The sequence below is a fragment of the Stegodyphus dumicola genome, chromosome X2, assembly GCF_044657685.1.
Source record: "Stegodyphus dumicola isolate Sdum_Otavi_A_Nest chromosome X2, ASM4465768v1".
Taxonomy (NCBI): Eukaryota; Metazoa; Arthropoda; class Arachnida; order Araneae; family Eresidae; genus Stegodyphus; species Stegodyphus dumicola.
Genome location: NC_140781.1, coordinates 43,387,381 through 43,399,114, shown reverse-complemented (window position 1 = coordinate 43,399,114; position 11,734 = coordinate 43,387,381). Strand labels below are relative to the sequence as shown.

Sequence of the window (11,734 nt, the reverse complement as noted above, 5' to 3'; positions counted from 1 at the left end):
TCTTACAATTGCTATGCATTTTTATTTTATTATTCACTGATATTTTTAAAAAATCAAAGCCCTGGAAGTAAATTCTTATTTAATAATGAAATCACGTAGACGAACCTTTTCGGTAGTCTTCTTCGTGAAAGAGCTTGATAACTCTGACTACAGGCCGCGGTTTACTGAATGAGTGTTATCTACAAGATGTTATATTGTCTTGAAATTATTGATCTTTAAGTCCTCAAAGAAAATAACTTTAAGGTTAGGTTAAATTAGGTTATTCTGATATTGCTAAGTATGCAAGGGCTATTTGCTTAATGGTAGTGATGCCTCCATGGAGGAATTCCTGATGGAAACTGGCTCGTATATAAGTTGCATTCGGAACAGAACCACGAAAATCAACCATACAGCCAACCAGTCTACTTGGAATCAAACTCAAGTCAAACTCTCAGTATTCAGCGGTATTAACCAATCAGCCATTGGAGGAGAGGTAACTGGAAGGCGTCAGATCAAGAGAATATTCTCATTAAAAGTTGTTAACGTTTGGAGTGCAAGAAAAACGCTTTCGATGATCAATCGTCATCAGCTTACATCTTCTATACTAATTGCGTTTTACACAGTTGCATGTGCAAATCATTTCTGCATGCGATATAAGGACATCCCAAACATCCTCATCACATCATCCTAAGAATCAATGCTCCAATGTTTTTTGTTTACTACTGCCTCGCATGGGTTGGCAGTTCATTTACAAAAGTCATCTTCCACAGAGCGAAAAATAACTTTCTGAGCCGTAATGCTTTGGTTCAACCAACAAAACCAACAAATTACGAAATCTAGTAGTTGCTTTCTGAGTTATTTACATTCTGTATGTGATGAGAATGATAGATTTATTGACATTAAGGTAAAATTCCAAGATTAAAATTTTTTAGTCATTTGCGAAATTTTTCATTTGAAATTTTTATGCACTAATATTAATTTGAGAAATGAACAAAAAGTTTGAAAAATGTGAGATGTTATGTAACTTATAAATCCCCAGGGACACCATGTATTTCTGAAAATATTCACTAGCTTCGGTATCTATTTGAGCTGAAAACATGCAGAATCTTGTCATGGCCTACATATTTCGTACAAAGGCCATGTGGCCAAATAGCAAGTTTCTTGTAATTTCGAGTTAAGGGTAAGGCCGTATCCCAAGTCTCTGATGATATTAAGTATAGCATTACATAAATGTCGACGCAAGCTGAATTTTAATGTAACGTCTTTGTTTTGCGTGTGGTCCGACATGGGATCTTATGTCACCAAATGAACAAAACATCACTCTAAGTGTCACACTTGTCTAAACGCTTTGGCAGCAACAAATATGTATACTTCGCAAGTAAATCGCTCACGTAACTTTCGTATCGTTTATGCGTGCGTGACTTGCGTGAAGCACGAAAAACTGTGTCCGTGTGACTCGTGAGACTATGTTAAAAGTGTGTAGGAACCTCCATTTTTGTGGGGCGGCGGTCTAGCTGATCACGGCATCCATGTTTGAACCTAACACGCACTTTGAGACGTTTAAGACATAATGGTTCCATTTCCTTGCAAGGGTCAGCAGCGGATACACAAGCGGAAGCGCCGACCAGTGACTTGGTAGACCCCTCGAGGTAATTAAAGTGAGTTGAATAATTTTTCTTTAAGCTAGTTTGTGAAGAATTTCAAAATTCCCACGATTCTGACATTTAGATCCGAATTCCGGAAGCGCATTTGAAATGATATTATTGGATTGACTTCTATCTCATGCGCATGATCATTCGACACACTGTTGCCCATTGGCTCGCCAGAACAGATATGATGCATGAAAAACTGAGTATTCTAAATCTTAGTGAATTAACTTAAGTATCATTTATCTTAAATTTATAGTCATCTTTTAGAAAAGGCTTGAAATTTTAATTGATAAGAAAATCATTTACACTTAAGGACTTTTACATGCATTTAAAATAAATATGTCACCATACGTTCCCGAGCACTCCACAATGCAATGTATTTCTAGTGTAAAAATATAGCTTTTTATCTTGAATATTGTGTGTATGCTTGTGAAAATGTATCTTTGCTTGAGATTAATGAGTGTTGTTAATAACAAGGCATACTTCTAAATGGCCCATTTAATAAAATTACCCACTAGTTAATTAAATTAATAGTCTTTTAATTTATTGTCTTATATATATAATCTATTTTTATTTCATTAATGTCCTAAACTGGGTTTAAAAAACAAATATTTTCTCACCTAATAAAGCGTGTAAGTTAATAACATGCTCAGAAAGGAACCAAACGTATAATTTCCCATTGAAATTCTTAAAAGGGTTTTTTAATTAAATAAATTAAGCAGTCCTATTAAAACAATATCTCAGAAAGCTTAATGTACCAATATAAGTTACATACCAAAAAGTCGGGTTTGGTCTTACCAATATAAATTATTAGATAGCAAATAGTCAGGTTTCTGTACATATACTGTGATATTTTTTTTCCGCCACAAGCTTTGAATTTCTCCTTAAACATACAAATCTTGAACTGGTTTATGAACTTGATGTTGTTTCTGCTTAGTAGGATTTCCTGCTGAAATGATTTCTTGGATGTTCAGCTGTTTCAAACTTTTTCAAACAAATAAATTTGAAAGTATAAACGTAGATTCACCTAAACATACAAAGAAAAAGAAAAAAAAAAAATGGCTATAAAAATTAGAGGGATTTAAAACATTTACGAGATTTTTTCTCTTGTGTTTTTGCCGTATGATCGCATAAATGTATTAAAAAACTGAAGGTGAAAACCATTACGTATTTATTGTATATAATTCCCAGTTATGTAGACATATATGGAGCGGTGAATACTGAAAAAATATGAATTTCTATTTAAGTTTTAGTGCCTTAAATCAAGAGAAAAATATGTTTAGTGTGGCGTACTACTGGTTAAGGTAATTGCCTATTCAACTGCTGTTCAAGGGCATTTAAACTTTCAAGCAGCTGACGCTAGTTTATTTTTCATGAAAGTATTGATTTGATTTTAATTGTGTTTTATCTAAGTATTACCGTATTATAAAGGAAAGAAACAGAAATATTTGCAACCAGGCTAAATTTCTTAAAAGGATAATATATGGTAAAATTTACTTTCAAATTAACTTCAATGAAATATTCACATAATGAAAGTATAAGTTGTTCAGTTCTCTCCAGGTTTTTCCTTTCTACGACGCAGTAACTGTAATGGTCCAAAGAATGAAGTGATAGAAATTGCGCAGTTTCTGAATAGAATTACCTTACTTTGACAAAGAAATCATTTTTCTCATCATGAAAAGGCATGAATGCTGATTGAGATGATTCGAGAGCTGACTGGCTGCTTGTTATCTTTTTCATATAGTCGTTGAGAACTTAGAGAAATGTAAATGAATACTTTGTAAAACTGAAACAACTTTATCACATATGAATATTCTACTTTGAATGAGATGAAGGACAATTACAATATTTCATCATTAAACATTATATATCTGGAATTATTATCTCTAACAAGAAGAAAACTTTCACCTTTGAGCAATGCGAATAAAGGAAGGTAAGCAGGAAGAATACCCAATTAATAAAGAATACCCAATTAAAACGATTTTTTTAAGTAATGCCACAGTAAAAATGGTGCAGTTTTTTTTCTTCTGCTCAAAATAAAAAAGCTAACAATTTGATTATTAGTTGGCCAATTGATTAAAACATGCGAGAGTTGCCTGTCTAAAATGAAGGCTACTCTTGAGGAGGACTTTCTAAGGAAAACTGGTTAGTATTTGAACTATAAACGGAGAGGACAACGAAAACATCATATAGATAGCCCATGCTCTAATACTTGAACAAGGAAAGAACTCGGTTTCGGCGATCTTGTCCATGAGTCCTCTTGTAAGTGAACTTCAACCTATAGTGTAACATACAGGTAACGCAGCTAATGTTGTCCAGTAAATCAGGTCCTTTGCAGTCATTTAAGAATATACTGCTATAAGATTGAAGAAAGAGGTCTGATAAGTTTTCACGATTATATAAATTTTAATGATATTATTTTCATAAAATAATAGGGACCTTTTTTGTAATTGAAATCCACGGTAATAAAACTAATGAAATTAGGAAGCTTTTGCTTAAGTGGATGTCAATGCGAAAATAAAGTAAATAAATATACAAGTAAATAAAAATAAAACATTTTCGTATATGTGATATTTTTCAGTTTTTAATAGCCCATAAAATCAATTTTCATAAACTAAAAATTCAGCTAATTAACGTTAATTAAATGCAAATACCTATTAAATACATTAAAGAAAAACTGAATTTGAAAAAAAAAAAAAAAAAAAGCAAAATTAAGTATGCACAACATAACACACATTGCTTAAATTTAAAATATTTATTTTTTAGTGCTGTTGCACGCAAATTTAAAGTAAGCACAACGCAGCATATGTCACTTAAATTTAGATATTTGTTTGTTAGCTCTCTTTCACGTAATTATTTTAGTGTTACTGAATATGGAAAGTTCCATGAAAAGATTTCATAAAATGTTGATTAGTTTAAGTTATTAGTAAATTTTTAAAATCATTATGATTAAGTGAAATCATTATTATTAAGTGATAGCCTTTAATTGCTTTGTATACTGTTAAATATTGTGATAAGCAGTTATAACAAACGCTACTCTAAAATTAAATTGAAGTCTTATTAACTTTAAAATTGCACGATATGAAGTCGTGATGTAACAGTCACCTACTGTGTAATCCTTTGCATCTCTCACCTTTTACAACATGCCTTTGCTAATCATTTGCATGGCTGTTGTGATTTCATCAGTAATTCAATCAGTGTAAGTTGTGTATTTTCATCAGTGTATTTCATCAGTGTAAGTGTGAAAGATCATTCAGACCTAGACTGGCTGCGGTTCAATATGATCTCAGACTCTCCAAATCTGTACGATCCTTTTTGCACATCTTCCTCACGCAGCTTGGATGACCAGTTTTCCCCTTAAAAATGCATTCTTCCGCTTCAGTGGAGCTGAATCTTCTCTGTATCAATGATCGCAAACGTGGATTATTGCTCGTTGTGAAATTACCCTAAACTTAAGTCGATGAATTTGTTTTTTACGCATCTTTCCTTTTAAATATTTGTAAAAGGAAAGCTATGTAAGAAACAAATCAGAGAAATACATTTACCTAATTCTCTGATTCTGTCTTTTCTTTTAAATATTTGTAAAAGGAAAGCTATGTAAAAAAATAATTAGAGAAATACATTTACGTTGTGGAGAAGAACTCTGAAGCTAATAATTGCTTGAAAAGAAACTGGACCTTGCTCGGAGAGGCGTTATCTTGCTAGGGGTCGAATTTGAGCAAGGTAGAACTGAGCAAACTGTGCCTTTCTCAAATTCAATCTCGAGACTATAATGGACTGCTTGTTACGTCCCAGCAGCGTCCAGCTGGAATGCCTTTTTTCTTTAAAAGCTAGCGAAGAAAATTTAAATATAATCGGTATTTAATCGGTATCGATTTGTAAATCATAATTTCAAATAAGATCAAATACCTAAAAAAAAAAAAAAAAAAAAAAAAAAAAAAAGAAAGAAAGAAAGAAAAGGGCTCAACTTGATTCATCAACGAGGGATTTAGTTTGTAAAAGATACGTTAATTCTATTCTATGCTCTAAATAGAAAGCACGTTTCGTTTAAATATTTGATGAAAATGAGGTACCTAAAAGCTACAATAAAATAAATAAATGAAATTAACTTTGGGGAAAGAAAAAGAACTTTAACGAACGTGAAAGTACTTTTATGCGTATCCAAAGAAAGTAGTAGCGTATTAACAATAGTTATATTTTTGGAAAATATTATGATATCCTAATGAAATGCTTAGAAGACCGCATTAATTTTCTGGGGCATATTATAATACTTCTGGTAATGAATTACTGTGACGTGCTACTGAGCAGTAAATAACATGTTTTGTGAAAAGAACACGTGAAACAGGCAAAAATCGAAACGCAGAAGGTTAAGTGCATTTATTCAGCAGTTGAAATTCAGCATTCCGATTTTTATTTCTCTGGCTTGCTTTTTCAGCCAGATACTAACGAGAAGTTAATGAGAATTACATTGCATGTGATAAAAATTAAGTAGATTTAATCGAAAATAGTGATTATTAAATTTTAATAAATTTACTATGCTTTTACTCATTAAATTGGTTACTAAATATAAAGGAAATGAAAGTTTAAATGAATGATTAATATTACTAATTAGAAATACATAATATGTTGTACAATTTCGTATATAGTCACTATCTTTATGTATAGTCATTTTGAATATGATTGAATTATATTATACTCTTGTTTTTTATATCCGCTAATTACTAATTAGTAAATTGTTATAAGCAGCTAAATAATTACGGCAAAACATGTTATAAATATGATTTGTGTCAGGAGGGTTCGTTTCAGGGAGAGTTTTACTAGATAATTAATAAGAAAAATTCAAATAGATTCTTTCCCCTTTAAAAAACGTTAAGGTATAGCAAAACTAAAAAAAAAAAAAAAAAAAAAAAAAAAAAAAAAAAAAAAAAATTAAAAAAAAAAAAAAAATTCATGCTTTATGTACTAAACTGCAAACTGTACGAATCGTTCGTATTTAAAATGCAAAGCAATTATGTATTTTAACATTTTTCTTTCCTTTAGCATTTAGCATTGCTTTCATTACTTCTAGCACTTCTAATGCATGGTTAATAGTTTCCTAAATAGCCCTAAATTTCTCCTTGATCATATTGCTAATTACCATAAATCGCACAGAGTTAATGAAATATTCATTTCAATGAGTTGTAAAATCCACACGTAAAATTGAGTCGCAGGCAAGACCCTATTTATTATTCATTAAACGTAAGCCAAATATGTATATAATGAATTTTTGTAACTGTTTTTTATGACAGCGCTTTTAATTTTGAAAAAGAAAATCCTTTTCATGATTGTTTCATAGAAAGAAAATATGCTATATGTTAAGTGTAACAAGCACGAATGTTTAGCTTTAAATATTTTAATTTTTGATTAAAATGGAATACAAAAAGAAAATACCCAATATATTTTACAGCATGGGAAACATAAACTACTTTATAAGAATTCAATGTTGTAGAAAAAATAAATTTTTTAGCTATTTAACGAGACTCGTTTTTAATCACGTCATACGAAAACGCGTTTATAGAGTGGATTAATTTGTTTTTATTACTACTAATCTAACTTGTCTGAATCAGAACAAGCCCACAAATTATCATTGTCTTGGTAAGGAGTATTAGATTGCGTGTGTCATCATGCAACCATGAAGTCTTGAGCACCATGCAGGTGACAGTGCGATTTTGCTCAGTTCTGCTCCAGTTTTAAAGAATGAGCAGGGGACAGCTCCGAGGGTTTTCAACCTCTCTTCTCCTAACACCAACCCCTCGAGAGGACTTTCGGCTCGCCACATATTCTGAGTGCCCCCCTTCCGCCCAGACACTATACATTTACAAACATCCATGCCTTCTTGGGATTCAAACAAGGGTCCTTCGGTATGGCAGTCAGCTTCGCTAACCACTTTCCCGTTTGTGAGGCATAGAGTGAATTTAATGTATTATTTGTTAAGAATTAAGCTTAGTGGTGACTGTTTAATGGAATAAAGAATGGTATGAAAAGGAATGTGAAACTAAGCAAAACTAGTTTTATTTCTTAATAAAAGCCTATGCATTTCATCTCTTTCGAAAAACCAATCTCATCTTACGTCTATATTTTCGAAGTACATAATGACCTTCCAGACTGTCGGATGCTTGAAGAATAGGTACTCGCTATGGCATAGCCACAACTGCCGATGACCGAGAGGACTGCCTATGATGCTCTATAAGGCTCCGTTCAGATGGTGGTATAAATGGCATAACTGGTTTAAGCCGAGCTTCATTGCTAGGTAACCAGACCTTGATAAGTCACAAAAATTGGTTTAAGGAGTTTTGGCATAAAGGTCGAAGCTTTCAACTGTATGCCGATTTGGTATAAGAGTCGACCAATCAGAGTGAACGCGCGAAACCTATTGAGAGGGAAAGCTGTAGACACATCCACGCATGCGCAAATTTAGCTTCTCTAATTGGCTAAGGCTTAGACCCTGTGTCGCAGGTGTGAACGTCTTTTATGCCTCTATGACATTTATACCACCGGTCTGAATGGAGTCTAACGGGCAGACAGCTAGTGCACCTGCAAATGGGAGAGGGATGTCACAAACACTCACGCCTTATCAAAGACCGGAACTCGAGGCAAATGACAGTTACTACCATATGACAGTGGTTACTACCATATTCAACCAGAGGAGCACGAAATCTATATGCGTGTAATTGGGACTTATTATGACCCAAATTTAGGACACACATGCATATAGTTATTCTTGGGAGAGGATGAAGAAGAGAGAAAAATGGAGATTTCCTGAAGGGGAAAGAAATGCAGTAAAGAAGCGAGACAAATGATAAATAAACATTAATAAATGCTAAGAATTAATTTATAATTTTAAATTGTTTCACAATTACATGGAAAAGTATATAATTATAAAATGAGAAAAACGGTACTTCAAAGTGATCCATCAAAAGAAAATTATCTCGCAACGCATTGGGCGTGGGTCACTTGCCTACATTTCGGGAATCAGGGCACTTCATTTCCGCAAAAACTGTTTTGAATTTGCAAACTGATGATCAAGCTGTTGAAAAAATGAAACAAATAAATAGAGTTAACAACAAGAGATATACGTATGATACGCTTTTTCTATACTTGTGTATGCCTTAAACGTAAAACACGGCTAATTTTTATTTTTTATTATTATTATTTTTTTTAAATTAAGGTAAGAATTTGCGTCAATTTGTATAACTTAAATGCTAAAGTTAAAAGATTTCGAATCATTTAAAACATTCGGTACATTTTTCGAAAGGAAAAACGATAAGATTCTAAGAAAAATTTAGTTACTTTGATGAAACTGTAAAAGAAAACGAACATTTTGGTATTTAAATAGAACAGAATAATTTTTTGATTATATATAGTTTTTTATGTAATAGTAAATCGTGGGCATGGTATAGTGAGAAAATATCTTAATTGCCTGTCTTACTGCATAACACATGAAGTTATAAGTACAGAATTCAGAACATGCAATAATAGTCCTTCTCTCGAAATGTTTTTGACACGTTACACATGGCGAAAATGCCCATGCAGCCAGCCCGTTTGGCTAGAATTGATCCCATGTTGGAAGCACCAGTGTTCAGCGACTTACCGCTCGTTCGCTGGTTGACCCGCATAACTATGGAGCAGAGGCCCACCACAGTCTGTGTGAATAAGACTGCTGAACACTGGTATTTCGTCCCAAGTTCTCATTATCTTACATAAAGGGCTGCATGTGAAAGCAACAACAAAAAATATCGTTGTTTCCCCATGCATATAATGAATAGGAGGCTTATATTTTTCATTTGAAATCCTCCACGAAATTTTCCCTCCTTCGGCAGATAACCTTCGCTTGCTTTGCCATAATTATTTGACCCCAAAATCATTTTACGGAGAAGACAAGTTTTAAATGATCTACTGATTTTATTAAGCAATTGAGCCATTGCCATTATTTTCATTAATGCTTGGGAATTAATTGTTTTATTTTCTTTCTTCCAGTCTAGGAAGAAAGATAATTAACGAAGTTGAAAACGCGAGCTTTCTTTTCCCTTTATGTTTCTTTCTCACTAAAATTTAGATAAACTTCGTTTAATTTCTATACCATCATCAGTCGTTGCTTTGAAATATGAATATCGTGCTGCTCGTGCGATGGATCTAAACTCGGAAATAAACAGTAGAAGTGTCAGAGTAAACGTTTGTTAGAGTAGGGCATTTAGATAAGGTATTCCGGCAGTAGCTTCGTTTCATGACCCCTAGAATGAGAGTGACGTGAACTCAAAGACAATTAACTAATAGCTCTCCCGGTGTGTATTAATATTCGCGATTAGCCCACCGGCCATATGTTTAGTATCTGCCGGGCTGAAATTACTGCTACGCACGATCTTGCCATCTGTCGCTTATAGCGAATTCACGTCGCGTACCTCCTTAAGGAGTCCTCCTCGAGACAGTGTGAGAATTAATTTGCCCTCCCTGTTGGGGTTAGAAATAAATGCCGGCCTATGAATACATCGCTATTTTTTCTGGAGCATTTATACATTCACTGCACGTGCACTTTGATCGGCGCCGCGGGCGAAATGCACGCGGCGCACTTCGCGAGAGACCGCGGCGCCTTTTTAGAGGAGAAGTGCGATGCCGACAGCACGGGCTTTCTTCACCTCCAAGGTGCATGTGAGTTATTTTCAGTTTTATAAACTATATATCCCTTTAAATCGATCTATAAACCTGCAAAATCGTTCTTAAAATCAAGCAGCGATTTACACGTGCGACCCAAAAACTTGATACGTTTTATTTATTTATTTATTTTCTACGATTTTAGATTATAGATTCCGAGATTATGCAGATACTTGTTATTATTATGAATGTAGTTTCGGAAAAAGGCAAAATATTATATTTAAAAAATGGTATGTTGTCGTAAATAAATTTTATTCTGTAAAACAAACGGAATATTAACTTTATATTGCAAAACAAATATAAAATACTTTTTATTTTAGAAATCAAACAAATAAAAAAAACTTCTTTAGAGAACAAATTAAAAATTAACTTTATTCGAGATTTTATCATATTTATTCACCTTCTTTTGACGCTGATACCTTCTTCTGACGTCTCTTTCTCACTATTTGCGATTAAGTCATACGAATGTTGTCAATGATTCAATTTATGGTCATGCCCTTCTCGCCGTCATCGCCCATAACACGTCATCTTCTGGGCCGTCCAGTGCATGAGAAGTTCTACACTTTTTAAGCAACTTTATTATAACTTCAATTCTGTTTTTTGTCCACGCATTTAAAATTGCTTGACGCAAGGTATCATTTCCAGATGCAAGTTTTTCGCATACAACTCGTATATTCGACATTTAAAAATGTCCATAAATTGTAAATCAAACCTTGGCTTAATACAGAGGGGAGCACTTAATTACTTTAAATAAAGGCTCTTTATCCTAGGCTAAATCATCCTAGCCTCTACATTAAGGAAAAGCTGACAATAATTAATAAGACATTTTTTCAGTTGAGCAAAAGGTAATGATAAACTGTTACTCAGTAATTTTAAGCAAATATTTTACCCCTTTATTGTACTCTTGGTATTATTAGTAGCCCACAAGCTAGCGGGTGTAACTACATGAAACCAGAAAAATTACAGGTACTATAAAAAAAAGTTCTTGTAAACGTTCTCAAAATTATAGTGAATGTATAAAAACATGCTTCTGTGCAAATTTATTTCAATTGTGCTAGTTAAATTTTCTTCTTGTGTCCTTCATTCATCACTTTCAGCTATTTTATTCTACGCCATTAATTTTATGTGTGAATTTTTTTTATTTCTCGTCTCTGCTTACAGATAAAAATAAACAAAGGAAAAAATAAGAAAAATTAAGTAAAGTTTTAAGAATAAGTTTCAGTAAGAGAAATTTTCGTAAATACTAAATTCCAATTTTGAAAAAGAATTGTATGCTTCGTGCGTATTTGAACTATGTTATAGTTTATTACGACTATTTTGTGTGCATATTTTCAGTTTCTATGTATGAGTAATTGTTTAGCAATTATTTTTTGGGGGGGGGAAAGAGTTAAAGGTCTTCCCAGAATATTTTTTCTAAT

General features: G+C 33.0%; 1 long non-coding RNA gene across 10 annotated transcripts in view; it reads left to right on the top strand.

Moving 5' to 3' along the window:
• The first annotated feature begins 1,489 nt into the window (after positions 1–1,489).
• The window catches only part of LOC118188830 (uncharacterized), a 125,150-nt gene continuing 114,905 nt past the window's right edge, over positions 1,490–11,734 (top strand). For 2 of the 10 annotated variants that reach the window (XR_015038947.1, XR_015038948.1), the window contains exon 1: positions 10,173–10,313. This is a non-coding gene — a long non-coding RNA (uncharacterized LOC118188830). Of the gene's footprint in view, positions 1,638–10,164; positions 10,314–11,734 lie in introns of those variants that run through there. The other 8 variants (XR_015038944.1, XR_004758175.2, XR_015038946.1 and 5 more) reach the window with 8 other exon arrangements.